We start from the raw sequence: 16,783 nt of genomic DNA on the forward strand, positions 1-16,783 counted from the left end.
TGGCTTTTCTCCCTTCTCTGTCTCACTTTCTTCACTTTTTTGCTTGTGCCTCTTGGGATCACCTCACACAGGAGCTCCCTGTTCCCAAGTCTTTGTCACAAGGTCTGCCTTGTGGGGAACCCGAATTAAGACAGCTCCCAGCAGTTTCAACTGTTAGAGTCATTTCTCAGGGTACATTTACGTAAGGCAGGAATCTCACCCTTTTTCTTTTAATTGAGATGTAATTGACATATAACATTGTATTATTTTTAGGTATACAACATAATGATTTGATTTATGTATATATTGCGAAATTATTACCATAATAAGTTTAGTTAACATCCATGATCACATATAGTCACAATTTTTTTCTTGTGATGAAAGCTTTTATGATCTTAGCAACTTTCAAATACAGAATACGGTATTGTTAACTATGGTCACCACGCTGTTCATTATATCCCCAGGACTTATTCATCTTATAGTTGGAAGTTTGCACCTTTTGAATGCCTTCACCCATTTGCCCATCCCGAACCCCTTGCCTCTGTATGGCTTGACGTGTTTTGTGGACCTACACCCAAGAACTTCTTGCTGAGTGACTGATACATTTTGAGAAAATTTTTAATATTTAGATTCAAGACAAGGAAGTCCTATGATAGTTCTCATCACAGCTGATGAGCTTAATTTTCTCTTTGTACTCCTGTTAGGTTCAAGTTTGGAATACAAAGTTATGAAAGCTTGACCCCTTTTAGGAAAATTTCACCAAGGAACTGTAAATTGTGAAAATGAGCCATAAACAGCATATATTTATAAAAATAACTTCACACTTCATTTGGTGGATTTTACTTTGTTGAGGAATCACCCATCTATTGAGTGACTAGTATTAACATACAAAGATGCCAAAATATACACTACAAGCTACAGAGTTGTATATTTTTTTAAGTAATGGAAAACCTTCAAACTATGGAACTAAAGAATAGATGTCCTGGTGTAGAGGTGGAAACAGAAATGGGGAAAAGAGAAAAGGCCTTTGTTTCCTTCTACTAAACAATGGCTAGAATAAATTAGGAGTCTGGTCAGGTGAGGTTTATTCTTTCCAGTAAAATAGTTAGGCTCATGTTTGTTTTATTTATGGCTTACAAATGACCTGCCATTTTCAGAAATGTTTTGGGAACTGTAGATTATATAAACAATAAATAATGTTTAAAAAAGTGAAAAATAGAAAGAAAGGTATACTAATAGTGTGTAAGATTAGTATTGAAGACTGTATGGGTAAACTATTGCCATGATAAGTCTGCATAATAAATCATGCCCAAACTCAGAGGCTTATAACAACCTCCTGCCTTTGTGTCCCTAGGTTGGCTGGAGTAGCTCTGCTTGGCGTATTCATGTTAATTCTGGTGCTAAGGATGGAGGGGGGCACATCCACCTGGAGGCCTTTTCTTGCTGATGGCAGAGGCACAGGAAGGTAAGCAGCAACACGCTATGCCTGTTAAGGTCTCATCTGGAAAATGACATACCATTCTGCCCACCTTCCATTGGCCAAAGCAAGTCACCTGCCAAACTCAACATCAATGGGTAGTGAAATATAATCTGTCTCTATGTGACCATGGTGACAAAAGGTGGCTTTGCAAAAACTAGTTTGGGGAAGTGGATAAAGAATTGTGACCAATAAGTCTGTTTGCCATGGGGAATAATATTAATGATCACACTGCTTTCATTATGTCCCAGTCACCCTGGTCTCCTTCAGTTTACCAAACATCTTATCACCTTTACCTTAATTATTCTCTCTGCTTGAAATTATTTCCCCTTACATTTCTTCCACTTCTATAATGTAAACTCCATGAAGGCAATTTTTTGAGGGTCTGTTTTGTTCATGGATGGTGACTTCTCATCTCTCAGATGCCACCAGCTGCTTATATATTGGGATTTGAGTCCAAAAGTCTTATTGATCAAAATTCATTGTATATTCTTAATCCATTTGTCTATGTGGTCTATGTGATAACTTTGTTCAGATGCTCTGCTTAAGTAGCAGAGCATCGAGATATTGTTTTGGAAGGACAGTAATCTGGATAAAATTTTTTCACCAGAGGCTCTATTTCCCACCACAAGAGACTCAAGGTTCAAAGCTTAAAATATCTTGGGCTTATTGACAACCAAGGCTAAATTCTCCAGTGAAATGTTTTAGGATCCTGCAACATAGCTGGTTAATTGTACAAGAGTATTCCATGAAGTAGAAAAAATTACTTGTTCATCCTAGGGAGCTCAGCTTATCCTGGGAGATGTAAGGACTGAGTTAGCTTCTCACATTTAGAAGGCAAATATTTATTTACTGTAGCATTGATTTCTACAGGTAATCTGAATTCATCACACAAAAGTATTTAAGGTTTAAGTCTAAGACACTTTCTGAGATCAGACAATATCCTGATATCATAGAATCCTTCAATGTGGAAACATTAAATTTTCTATCTTTAAGCATTCATTCATTTATTCATTCAGTAAACATTTCTAAGTACCCATTATGTGCCAGACATCGTACCATACCTCAAAACACAAAGACAATGTCTCAAGGAGCTTATACACTAGTGGGGACACAGATACATAAACAGATAATTACCATGGAATATGATCTTTGCTGGAAAGAAGACATGTATAACGTTCACTGGAACCTTCAGATAAATGCAGCTCAAGGTTGAACTAGGGATTCAGGGAGATTTCCTAGTAGAGATGAAATCTAAGCCAACTCACGAAAGAGAAACAGAAAATTTACATGGCAGGAAAGGGGTTAGAACGGGGAAAGGAAAGTGAGAAGAAGTTTGTAGACGAATGGTAAAGTGACTGGATAGGTATAGAAATGTATGAAAACAGCAAGTCTGGGGAACTACAAGTCACTCCACAAACTTACCATCACAGGGGGATAATGACTGACCATGGTTTTTAGGGTTAAGCAACAGCTTTATTGAAATATAATTAACCACAATATAATACCACAAAATTCATCCTTTTAAAGTGTGCAATTCAGTGTTTTTTTGTATATTTATAGAGTTTAGTACAGTCACAGAGCAACCTACACCACTGTCTAATTTCAGAACATGTTCATCACCCCCAAAGAAGTCTCTTATCCATTTGGCAGTCATACTCCATTCTCCCATTCCTTACCCCTGGAAACTACTAATATAATTTGTTTCCATAAATTTGCATATTCTAGATATTTCATATAAATAGCATCATACAATATGTAGCATTTTGTGACTGGGTTTTTTTTTGTGTTTTTTTTTTGTGGTACGCGGGCCTCTCACCGCTGTGGCCTCTCCCGTTGCGGAGCACAGGCTCCAGACGCGCAGGCTCAGCGGCCACGGCTCACGGACCCAGCCACTCCATGGCATGTGGGATCTTCCCGGACCGGGGCATGAGCCCGTGTCCCCTGCATCGGCAGGCGGACTCTCAACCACTGCGCCACCAGGGAAGCCCTGTGACTGGGTTTTTTACTTAGCATAATTTTTCTTTTTTGGCTGTGCCACACTGCATGCAGCATCTTACTTTCCCGACCAGGGATCGAACCTGTGCCCCCTGCAGTGGAAGCACGGAGTCTTGATCACTGCACTGCCAGGGAAGTCCCACTTAGCATAATGTTTTCAAAGTTCATCCATGTTGTTGAACATTCCTTTTATATTGCTGAATAATAGTCCGTTGTATGGATATACCTACCACATCTTGCTTATCCATTCATTAGCTGATGGACATCTGGGTTGTTTCCACTTTGGGACTGTTAAAAATAACGCTGCTAGGAACATTCTTATACAGATTTTTGTTTGGATGTATGCTTTCACTTCCCTTAGGTATACACCGAGGAGCGGAATTGTTGGATCATATGATTTTACATAAACGTACTCATATGTTTAACATGTAAGTTAAACATACGAGTATGTTTATGTAAAATCATATGATTTAACAACCTTGGGCAAGTTACCTAATTTCTCTGACTCCTATTTTCCTAATACTGAGGGTACCTCCTCTCATTGACTTCTTATAAATATTAAATGAGAAATGCATATAAAGATCTTAGTAGAGTGTCTGATACACAGAAGCACTTAAAAGGCTTAGACTATTAGCTTTTACTATTAGAGTATTAGTAGGAGATGCACAATGAGTATCTGTTGAAAAAACGTAATTTTCATGTGTTATTAAAGAAACTGGAAATGGACAATAATGCAATTCCTAGAGTTCTATTTCACTAAATAAGCTCAGTTTGTTCATCTTTCCGCCTATCTGTAACTTGGTCCCATACCGACATGAGAAAGTAGAAAAGTGTTGGCAGACATTCAGTTACCTTAATGTTTCCACCAACTCGAATTTCTGATTTAGTCTTTATTTGATGACTTCTTCCAACATTGGTCCTTTTATCTTTCTATAAAAAAGATGGGTTTCTAAGCAATTTAACAGGTAAAAAACTCCTGAAATATGTGGGCAACACGAATGATGAATAAACTATTTGAAAGCACTTGTCCAAATGTACCGCACTTGAATTTCAAGTCTAATCTACTTAATAAATAAAAATTTGCTAGTGTCTCATCTTTCCCATTAGCTATAACGGAGTTTCATTCCTTTAAATAGTTTTCTGACTTGTATAATTTCCAAGGTAAACGGTAGTGGACATTAGCTGTGCTTTGATTACCAAGCATTCATTCTCCTTTCTCTTATTAATAGCACCTTGGTTTCTTTTGGAGAATCACATCTCTTGGGGGATGGCATCTGTTCTCCAAAAGAAACATTCCTGAGCCAAGAGGGGTGGGTGTGTGGCCCAGCTTAGACAACTAGATTATGTTTTTGGATTTTGGACCTTGAGTGGCATTGTGTAAGAAGGGGATGAGGGGCTGAGCTGAATCATTCCTATAGCAATGCACAGATTTGACTATGAAATGAAGCCATTCCTTAGTTTCAATCATATATACGTACTGAGCTGCCTCGTTTCCTGTATTTTTTGCAGCCCAGTTCCTCAGCATTCCCCTTTCATTATGTGAACTTCCCTAAATCCTTCCAAGAAATCACTTCACTTGTTACTCAAAGGCAATTTCTGTTACTTGCAACCTCCCAAACTCTGAGGGGTACAAAGTCTGCCTCCATCCCTGCCCATTCCCAGACCATCCAAAAGAAGTAGGGCTACTTTTAGCAAGTTTTCTGTATGCATTTGCTTGTTAACTCATTTAATCTCCAAAAAAACCCATCCGTAAACTCCCTTGAAAGTCTCTTATTCCTTTTAAGTTTCAGAATCTCTTAAGAGTTCCAGAACTCTCCTCCAAAGTATTTGATTGAAATCATGTGTGATAGGACAAAGTGACATTTGATAATGATGGAGAAAACCACAAAATCCTTCCTTCCCCTCCATCCTTCAGTTTTTCAATAAATATCTAATGAGGGCATACTTGCCCTGTCCTAGATGCTAGAAATACAAAAATGACTAGGACTGAGTCTTGTCCCTTAGACAGCCTAGAGTCTAGTAGGGGAGATAAGACACACAGAAATAGTGGTAATGCCAACAGAGACTGTGATAAGAGCTACACTGAGGTACAGATCAAGTGCTAAAAGAGCACAAAGGAGGGAAGATTAATTCAGGCTGGAAGGACTGGGGAAGATTTCAGGGTAGGAGGTGAAACCTCCAGCCGACTAATCCTCCTCTAAGTGTCCAGTGGCCAATTATCTCCAGGAAATGGAGTTTGCAAAATTAAGCCTGGCCTGCAGAAGATCGTTTATTTCCTCTTAGCATGCCATATTACAGTTTCCAAGGTTTATGCCTTCTTGGCCAATGTACTAAATTGCTTAGGACAGGACTGAGAACATAAGGGTGTCAAACCTTGCTGGTCTGTGCCTAATATGTCTGGGGCCTGGTGTTTGCATCATTCTAGTCAGTGGGACCAAGAGACAACTGACCGTGGTCTGAATTGGGGCCAATGTGTTTCTCAGTAGTCTTTAAATATGGTTTAAAATTAACTACCACCTCCAAGTAGCCACGTGGGCTTATTTTCTTCAAATGGGGACAGCGGCTACACCAAGACTGCAACTCGTTCTCAGCTGCCTTGAAAACAGATATTCCTTTCACATCCTTTTATTTCCACATCTTCCTTTCTTCTGCCCACATAATATGGCCAACGTTCTTCTTCATTTTAACAGAGAAAGGATGCTCGGGATAAATCTGGGATGGACAATTGGTCTGACAGAACGGGCTTGAAAAACTTATTACTGTTCCTGGTCATACTGGCAGGGGTTTTGCGTGAAATGCTCCTTTCATGCTGCTACCTTGAAGACATTAAGAGGCAGTGTTATTTGGATGTTGTGTACCTAGGTGACAATGAATTCATCTATCTAGCCAGAGAATATATAATTGAAAGAGAGAAAGCCACTTCTTTTTTAAAAAAGTTCCCATTTTTCCAAGAGGACAATTAAATTTGATAAAATAAGTAGCTCAGTGCCGCCTTTCACCTACCTGCGAAATTCACATTGTGGACAGTGTTTACATTAGTCTTCTATCGGACAAGAGCAAAGGGAAAAAAATGGAAGGCCATTGCTTCTTACAGAGTTTAGGAAGACTTTGTACGCCATTATTTTATTGAACTCTGCTGTGTGAACACATTAGGGATGGTGCTTCTGGGGCTCACACTCCCAGGAGCTCCTTGGGAACGACATAACATTCCTATAGAAGTCGGCAGAAAAGAGGAAAGAAGGCTTCAGTGGGAATTCTAATGCTACCCTGATTTCCCCAGCCTCAGTGTCCTGAACTTCCAGCTTAGTTCAGTGACCACTAGGATGTCCTGACGATCTTTCATACTTGAGAAGGGGTGTAGATAGAGAAGGCAGAGGTCTTCAGCACTCTGATCCTTCATTTTTTCCCAGTGGGAAAAAGTCATTTCTGAAGTTTATCCTACAGGGCAGAGGAGACTTCTGGGGCCCAATGGGTGCATACATATTGGCTATTATGTGTTGAATTGAGTCCTCCATAAAAGATATGCTGAATTCTTAATTCCCAGTACCTCAGACTGTGACCTGATTTGGAAATAGGGTCACTGCAGATGTAATTAATTAAAATGATGCCATGCTGGAGTAGGATGGGCCCCTGATCCAGTATGATTCGTACCCTTACAAGAAGATGGCCACGTGAAGACAGAGACACAGGGAGAACGCCATGTGATGACTAAGCCAGGGAATGCCAAGGATTGCCAGCAAACCTCCAGGAGCCAGGAAGAGGCCAGGAATGGTTCCCCTTCAGGTTTCAGAGGGAGCCTGGCCCTGTTGACACTTTGGTCTCACACTTCTAGACTTCAGAACTATGAGATAATAAATTTCTGTTGTTTTAAGCCATGCAGTTTGTGGTACTTTGTTAGGGCAGCCCTGGGAAACTCATACATTTGCTTAAAACTCTCCTAGATTGTATTTTATTGATACCTGAGACTCAGACATCCAGGTCAGTGGTCCACTTTATACCTACCTCCTCCTCCAAACCGTGTCTTTTGCTCTACGCTCCCTGAGCATCTCCTAAGTTTCCCGTATGCTTTCCCACTTATGGGAGTGTGCTGCCTTCCTGGCACAGCCAGAACCCGGGACGCTGGGTCTGCTCAAAGTCTACTCATCATTCAAAGTCAGTTCAAAGGGAAAACTCCCCCATCAATCCTGAGTGAGCAAGAGTAACACCGCCCTCCAAAGTGGACTGTTTGTACCAGCACTCTGCTTGCCATTTAGCTAGCTGACTGCATGTCTAGGTTCTCTCTATATATTATAACTCTTTAAAAGTTGAGACTGTTCACTTCCTTTTGTATCTCTGAGATGCTTGCTTCTCCAAGTACACTCCTCAAACTAGGAGAATAAGTTCAGAGAATCTCAGTCCCCATCCCAGACCCAAATCAGGATCTGCATTGTAACAAGCTCCTGTGAGATTGCATAGATAGTAAAATTTGAGAAGCAGCCCCTAGAGGACATTGACATACCAGCGACTATTTACTGAATGTATCCTTTGCATCTGCTACTTAGCTGAGTGTTTTTACTGACATTATTCCAAATTAGACATCTCGACAAGTCTATTAGCAATTCTTCAAGGTACATATTTATTACCCCATTACACAGATGAGAAGATTGGAGGGAAGCTAGATTGAAAACTGCACGGAATATTCCCACCTCTCTTCCCAGTTCAACACAACTCCCACGACTTGGCCTACCTAGTGGTTTTTCAGGCAACAATCGTAGCTGTGCAGGGAGTTGGAATTTCAGGGGGAAATCTGAGCATCTGTTGCCGACATAGGCCTCTTTTTGTTAGTTTAACACTTAGCTGATGAACCCGTTTCTCTCCAGATACTCCATCAAAAAAGGGTTCCATGGAAACACTCATTCTGGGAAATGCTGCAAATTACACAGCCTTCTTGAAGATTAATACTGCAGAGCCACCTATTAAAGGCTTCATTCTATGACCTCGGTAAATAGACCTACTTAGGTTGGTTTAACTCAGTTTTCCGTAAAGTTTATTTGACTCCAAATTAAGGTTGTATAACAGCCATTAACATTCTGTGAAGGGTACTTTGGTTTAAAATGTGATGTTAATGACAAAGGGAGATTAAGAGAGAGGTTCAATTCATGGGTTGCTTTTTAAATGAGAGAGAAACAGACACACACAGAGAGAGAGACAGAGATAGAGGGAGAAAGAGAGATTTCTCTCCTGTAGTATTCTTCGAAGTGGAAGTTTTCTCAAAATGAGGTATTAGCATGTGGGAAGAGCTAGGAACCAGCATGAGCCCCTGAACCACTAGGAAGAATGGTCCATTTCTCTATGCATTATTTAATATAACGTCCTCCCTAGAATCTTCTGTTCCATGCTGTAACTCAAGACAAAGACCTCTGATAAAATTACATAGGATGCTAACTCTGAAGCACATTGGGAAGATAAAGTGCCACATTAAATCATACTAACTTTAAAAAATGTCACCAAGGTCATGGGCTTGACACATGGGGGGCGTGGTATTGCAAAGTAGCAGGATAAAGCCATGCAAAAGACATTAATTACCCATCAGGGGGTTGCTGGGGAGAGGAAGCAGGAAGGCTCCTGCATTTGGCTACCAGAAGACATCTCTTTTCAAGGATTCTTTTCCTCTTGAGATGCAGGACTTCATTAAGAGCCTTCTGCTTGGGGTGCACTCCGGATAGTTCCAAGGGTAGATTTATCTGGATTCCTGGCACTGATGAAGAGCAGCTCCTGGTCCACAGAGCTTCTCAGGGTTCTGCCAAGTAATGCCCCCATTCTCTGGAGTTTTTATCAAGGACAGGCATCCCTTTAATGCCAATCTAGGTTGATCACTGCCCGTGCAATTACAATGGAAATGACAGGATGGGGTTTCCCGGGTATTTTCTTTTCAGAAATAAAGAGTGGATCTGAGGTTGGTTATTTGGAAGTAGAGATGTCTTCCTGAAGCTCTTCTCTGTGAGGACACGGACACAATCACCTGAAATGCCTTTTGGATGGTGCATCTGCCATCAGTTATACAAAGAGACATGAAAGCAGGCTGATTGCAAGTGCTACATGGGTTTTCCACTGAAGTCCATAGATATTTTTTTTCACATTTAAAAAAATATTCCTTTATTCAAATAGTTTTTCAGGTTGTATCACATTTGGCCAGGGTTTGTGAATACAGAGGACGGGCATCATCTAGAAGCCACACTGAAACTGACAAATGTGGATCATCACAGAGGAATATAAAGATTCTTAGGCTGTTGCCTAGCAGTGGAAACAACTTTGATCCCCATCACCTTTTCTGTGAGAAGGGCTTCATCTATAAAATAGAAAATTTAATAACTTACAGACTTTTACCTCTTTACCCAAGCTCTTCCTCCTGGAAACATTAACAATTAATGATTTTGAGTCTGAAAGCTGCCACAGTTTATTTTTTTATTTTTAAAAGAAAATAGCTTTTGATGGGGTTTGTGAATATCCTTAAGGAGATTTTTTTTTTTTTTTTAAACTTGTGAGATGAAGCAGGATTTGTGGTTTTAAAGAATTATCTTATTTGGGGTAAGATTTCAATTTTAGTTTTTTTCCCAGATTTTTCTTAGAAGTTTTTTTTTCTTTTTCTTTTTAAAAAGGGGCATCCTTGAACCCTCTTAAGTTCTATGCAAAATTTTATGTTTCTGTGCATTTTTCTGGGGAGAAGGTCCAGTTTCTTCATGACCCACAACAATTTAAAATATACTGCCTTAGAGTGTAGAGATTATAAGTAAGAATCTATCAATTATTATTGTTATAAAGAAGGTTAAGGTCAATGTGGTACAGAACTTTCAGGACAAAATAGAAAAATCTGTTTTAACTTTTACATAATTGCCACCATTTAATACCATAAGAACAGTGATCATATTAATCAGGGATAATAAAGCTGAAACTCTTAGGAAAACTGCTTCATAATGACAGAGCATATTCAGAGTTATTTTAACTGGGATTCTTGGTCTTCTTGGTCTTTATGTCAATTATTATGAGACTAAACTTTGAGCAGTTCTACCTTGATTGTTTCTAGAATTTATAATTTGCCCAAATAGCAGACTCTTAGTTTGATTTACCTTCCAAACCCTGTTTTTACCTTATATTTCACAGTTCTTTTCAACTCAGGTTGCAAGGGATGGGAACTAAGTTTTAAAAACCACTTATAATTCAGAACATTTTCTTTTATTCCCTGTGATTTGGGAACTCAAAACCTTGGCTGTGTCTTTCCCTATGACTGACTGCTGTAGCCCACACTGAGAGATTCTGGTACCATGCTTATTTTGACAGAATGTGTTCAGTTTCTCTTTGCCCCCCAAATCACATCCTAACTCTACCTAACTCTTCCGTTAAGGAAGAGTCTGCTTTTCTTTCCAAGGGCACGAGGCCCCTCATATTTTCTTACCTAATCATGAAGAACAGATTTATAGTTACTTGTATGAAATCTTTTTTTCTTTTTTACCAGTCTACAGCATGGGCTCTCTAAACTGGTAAATACTACTTTTTTGATAGGAAAAGTCTGCCAAGAGGATAGCTGAACTCAGACATGTTTAGCTATCCAAAACATAATTGGAGGGCTTCCCTGGTGGCGCAGTGGTTGAGAGTCCGCCTGCCAATGCAGGGGACACGGGTTTGTGCCCCGGTCCGGGAGGATCCCACATGCTGCGGAGCGGCTGGGCCCGTGAGCCATGGACGCTGAGCCTGCGCATCCGGAGCCTGTTGCTCCGCAATGGGAGAGGCCACAACAGTGAGAGGCCCGCGTACCGCAAAAAAAAAAACAAAAACATAATTGGAAAGAGGAAATTACTGTACTGGATATATTCCCTCTCAGACATAATAATGATGAAACAATAGGGTTTATTAACAGCCTCAGTTCAAATGCTTAGCTTTAAGCACAACAAATATAGTTTTGAGTTTCACTCTACCTACTGAAAACACCCAAATGAGCATACCAGGTTGGCCACATTTATTCTGCAATTTAAATTCAGAAAGTCAGAATTTCAGTGTGTATTAAAATCCATCACCGTTCCTACTTCTCCTGAAGATTTTCATTGGTTCAGCTTCCTATCTCCACCGCATGAGGACTCAGGGTCACAAAAGGCACAAGGTTAAAAATATTCACTTTACTTATCCTGTTGGGTCCACTTGCTCCAAAGGATTGATTATACAGCAGCGCACAGAAATAAAGAGTATGGAAACCCTTCTGCAGCTTATAAGTTAATCACTATCCTTTGTATTTTTTGTACATGAGGCAAGGTACAAACTTGATAACCACAATACTGTTTGCTTGTCATTTCTAGTCTGCAAGGTAAAGTTTGGGTTGAAAATCCACAGTCCAAAGAAACCTCCCTCGCCAAAGCCATTCCCTCCAAAGAGGAAGGTAATGGCCAGGTCTGATAACAAGGAAGAGTTCTGAGCCTGTGGAGATGAATTCAGGAGAACTGCCTCTCTGGGCCACGGCAGCAGTTCTTTTTAGTAAACGGTGCACTCACTGCTGCTGTCGCTTGGCGTCAGCCCTCCAGTAATGAGCAAAATAAGGTCAACAAACCACCAAATCCCAAGTCCTCCAAGTGTCAAGAGCTTCCCTACTGCTGTGCCAGCGTGTCCCAGACGGAATCGATCTACTCCAAAACACCCCAGGAAGAAGGAGGAGAGCCACATGCTTAGGAAGTGCTGTCCAGTACACTTTACACAAGGCTTATTCTCGCGTAGGAAGGGCCTAGGACTGGCACATTCGATTCCGTCCAGGGCGCGGCACTGGACAGAGGCGTGTTCCACATCGAACCACCAAACTTGAGACAGCCATAACCAAGTTCCTGGGATGCCGTTGCATTTCCAACATGGTCCGCTGGGTCTTCACACTCTATACATTCATCGGGTAGGTAAGAGCAAAGGATGACTGGAGAGTGGGGTCGCCACAGTCCCAGCTCGCAGAGCAGGGGGCGCCCTCCGGGTGGGTGGCGCCAGCGGATGTGGGCTCGGGCTCGGCGGTAGTGCTGTGCCAGTGGCTCCGAGAGACACAATGCAGCAGAAGGAGATTCCCCGTCAGCAAAGCCACCTGGCCGCAGAGAAGTAACTCACTCACCGGGCAACCACCCAACACCATCTTCCCAGGCCCGGTGGCGGAGACCCGGCCTCAACAGCAAACCCTGGCCAGCACCACTGACCCAAGCCCCGCCTGGTCAGGCCTCTCCAAGCAGCCCTCCATAGATATTTTTTTCACTGTGCCCTGTGAGCTCATTTCCCTATATTATTTGCTGCTATTTTGCCTGGTGTTCCCTCTGTCCAGAATGCCTTGGCCTCCATTTCTGCCTATTGAAATCTTACCCATTCTTCAAGGCCCCATGCAAAATTCTCCTCTTCAGAGAAGGGTTTCCTGATTACCTCCAGAGAAACAAATGCTACCCTTCTGTGGTTTCTTTGGACCTTTCGTATAGCATTGATCACATTTTGATTTCTACTGTCAAGTGCCCATGGCTATCTCCGAGGTTCACCTTTGAAAATGGGATTGGATTCTATATCTCACTTACCCCCCATCACACTGAGCTCATAGCTGAGGTTCAGTAAATTCCAGATGAATTGTACCTCAACACTGCAAGAGACTGCAGTTGCAGGTAGGCAAAGTTTATCATTCAGCATCCTGATTTGGATGACCAGATGATATTCCCCTTACTTTTAGGCTTGTGCTTCTTTCTTTGTTTCCTGATCTGCTTCTAGACCAGTGTTTCCCAAATGCCAGTCGTTCGCATCACTCTCATGAGTCGTATCACATCTGTGGATCACTTATGCTTCCGCTTACTTAATATCTTTCTTTAAATTGATTCCTCTTTTCCTGACACACTAACTCATTTAAAAAGTAGACCATTTACCTCGAATTAAAAGTCTAGTATCACTTGCCTTTAATAGAAAATAAATATACATATGAATACAATGAGAATAAAACCTTATTGAATTCCTTCATTTGACAAATATTTTTTTGAGCATTCACTCTGTACTGGGCACTGTGCTAGGAGCTGGGATATAGCAGTGAACAAGTCCCAGCTCTTTGGGCTTACACTCTATCAGGGAAAATGGAAAATGAACCGCCAAACAGTAAATATACCACAATAAAAGCTATAAGGCAAATGAAGCAGGGCAAAGAGATGGAGAGGAATTTGGGTACTATTCAGATAAAGAGGTCAGGAAGGGCCTCTCTGAGGAGGTGATATTTGAGCAGAGACCAGGAAGAGCAAATCAGGCAACTACATGGAAGCAGAGGCTTAAAGAGCCCAGGTAAGAGCAGACATCATGGTCCCGAGAAGGGAATCGCTCTTGGTGGTATCTCAAGGCCTCTGTGGAGGTGGATTTTATCTCAAGTCCTGGTGGAGGGGAGTGCGGCTGGAGGGTACTGAGGGAGGGAGGAGCACCAGGAAATGAGGTCAGAGACAGAAGCAAGAACAAGAACAAGCATGTCAAGCCTCATGGACTAAGGCAATGACTGATTCATAAAGGGACGGAGATTCTAGAACATGCTACTGCTCTCTGGGAAATAACGCCTTTCATTCAGTGAAGATCTGAGGGAAGTCTCCTTTGGCCTCCTAACTGGGACATCGTTCTTGGGTCATGACCAAACCCTGCAGTCAGCAGTCTTGTCTCCAAGAGATGGGGGCACTTCCGGGGACCCAAAGGGTTCATTGCCTTCTCTCTGGTTCCCTACACTCTTCATCCCTTTTTTTTTTTTTTTTTTTTGCTTGTTTTTGTTTTTCTGTACGTGGGCCTCTCACTGCTGTGGCCCCTCCCGCTGCGGAGCACAGGCTCCGGACGCGCAGGCCCAGCGGCCGTGGCTCACGGACCCAGCCGCCCAGCGGCACGTGGGATCCTCCCGGACCAGGGCACGAACCTGTGTCCCCTGCATCGGCAGGCGGACTCCCAACCACTGCGCCACCAGGGAAGCCCTCTTCATCCCTTTTGGACAGTGCCTGGCACACAGCAGACACACTTTTATCCTCGGTGGAAGGAAGGAAATGTGTATTGCTTCTGCCTTCCGGATTGTGTCTCTTTGCTTTGGATCCTGCTACTGACCCCACCCTGCCAGAGAGAGCAGGGAAGAGAAGTATCATCAGCAAAGGCCACTGCCCTTGACTTCTCTGTCTAAAGCAGAGGTTCTCAGTGAGGGCTGTCCACCAAAACCATGTGGAGAGTTTTGTCAAGATACTGATACTGCCTGGGTCTCAGCTGCAGAGGTTTGGGCTTAACTGGTCTGGTGTAAGACCTGGGCATCTGTGGTTTCAAAAGGTCCATGGGTGATTCTAATGTGCTTCAGGCTGAGAACCACTGCTTAAAGGGAAGTAAGCATTTTCACCTCCATTTTCACAGAAGGAGAAATCAAGAATTTCAATTTTCTAGGCTTGCATAAAAACTAGTATTTTGAAGTGATATAGATACATGGGTGGGCAGGGAATAGGAACACACTAGATGTGAGATTCCCTGTGCCAGGCATAGAATATTAAACAAGACTGTATGTAAAGTGCTTTGAAATGAACATGTATTGTGTCATAGTCAGTGACTGCAAAGATCTGGGAGAAGTGTTCAGATCAGAGGGAACGGCAAGTGCAAAGGCCCTGAGGCAGTATTGTATTGGAGGAATTGTGGACCAGGGGAGGATGGTAAGAAATGAAGTCAGAGATGTTAATTTGATTCATTCCCTATTTATTACCTCAGCAAATGAGGTCTTTTTTCTTTATAAAAATTAACCTCCTGCAAAAAGTCTCTTTATCATATGCTACTCTCCAGATACATTCTGCATAGCTGGAATGTCCTTCACCCTTTCTGGTTTACCATATCCTAGTCTAGATTCTCTATGTCCTTCAAAGTTCTATTCAGTTGCCACCACCTTCAGGAAGCCTTCCGTGATCATTCCAGGTGGACGCCATCTCACTCCTCTGTAAAGCAACACAGCCTATTCCTTTACCCTTCTTTTTTTTTTCTTCTTTTTTTTTTTTTTTGCTGTACGCGGGCCTCTCACTGTTGTGGTCTCTCCCGTTGCGGAGCACAGGCTCCGGCCGCGCAGGCTCAGCGGCCATGGCTCACGGGCCCAGCTGCTCTGCGGCATGTGGGATCTTCCCAGACCGGGGCACGAACCCGTGTTCCCTGCATCAACAGGCGGACTCTCAACCACTGCGCCCCAGGGAAGCCCTCCTTTACCCTTCTAATGGACAGTAGCTCTCTTTGTCTTATTTATCTCTCCAGCCTGTTATGTACCCCCTACCCCGTGCCCCACTCGAAAGACTAGGTCCAGGTCTGAGCTCTCTGGAAGTCCCCTTCTCTTTGCTTAGTGCTAGCCCTGCATTATACACAAAACTAGGGCTCAAAAATGTTTATTGAAGAGTTAGCTATGTGCCTTCAATTCTCTTCAACGAGAACAGCAATCCAAACAACCTAAGCATATCTACACAGTAATTAAATCAACAAACAAAACTGTATTGGCTCTTGGACTCTGAGTGCATTCTTGACTTTCCGACAATGGTTTCTGATCATTCACCTTTGAAAGAATATACTGCAATTGAAACGAAACATATCAACCCAGACAGTTTCAGAAAAGCCAAATCATTTGTTCACTAAGAAGGATCACAGTAGCCAGGAATGAAGACCACAAGGACATGAAATGCTATCAGTTTCATGCATTTGAACAGTCACTTGGGAGTAGTGCAGAAGAGAACAGAAGGTGGCGAGATGAAAAAAAGAGAACAGATAAAAAGCATTGTTGATATAGACAGTGGGTTGGCTTGCTGTGGTCAGCGGTGTGTGACTTTCTGTGGCCAAACTGATTTCTCCCATGCCTATGGATTCTCCCAGAAGGATTCCCTTTATGGTCAGGGACCCTAGTATTCAATGACTGACAAAACCAGTCTTGTTTAACCCAACCACTACTCTGAAGAATGGTCAGTCAGCATCATCCCTTTATCACAAATGCTGAAATTGACCTGTGGCACTTGGAGGCACCATGGCCTTGGGAGTGAGGGTTCCAGCCTTGGGGCTGAATAGCTTGGGCTCCATTTCCAGCTCTGCCCACTTGCTGTGTGATCCTGAGCAATATGCAATGGTAATAATAATAATTGCTTCTTCATAGAGTTGTTTTGAGGGTGGGTCGAGTCCACATATGTAAAACACTTAGGACAGGACCACAGATACAGGTGGCATTCAGTACATGTTAACTCAGTATTCAGAGAGGTTAGGTCGCTTGTCCGAGGCTGGCAGGTGGTAGGGCTATGATTTGAATTTGGGTGTGTCTAAAGGAAAATACTTAGTAGTGATGGGCTAATG

General features: G+C 42.2%; 1 protein-coding gene and 1 pseudogene across 3 annotated transcripts in view; both read right to left on the reverse strand.

The window, feature by feature from the left end:
* The window catches only part of SYNPR (synaptoporin), a 285,823-nt gene that overhangs the window by 58,068 nt on the left and 210,972 nt on the right, over positions 1–16,783 (reverse strand). The window lies entirely within an intron of this gene.
* On the reverse strand, positions 11,902–12,601 carry LOC308623338 (TM2 domain-containing protein 2-like; annotated as a pseudogene). Its single transcript has one exon. The product of its transcript is annotated as a TM2 domain-containing protein 2-like (transcript).

The sequence above is a fragment of the Mesoplodon bidens genome, assembly GCF_964165515.1.
Source record: "Mesoplodon bidens genome assembly, chromosome: 10".
NCBI lineage: Eukaryota > Metazoa > Chordata > Mammalia > Artiodactyla > Ziphiidae > Mesoplodon > Mesoplodon bidens.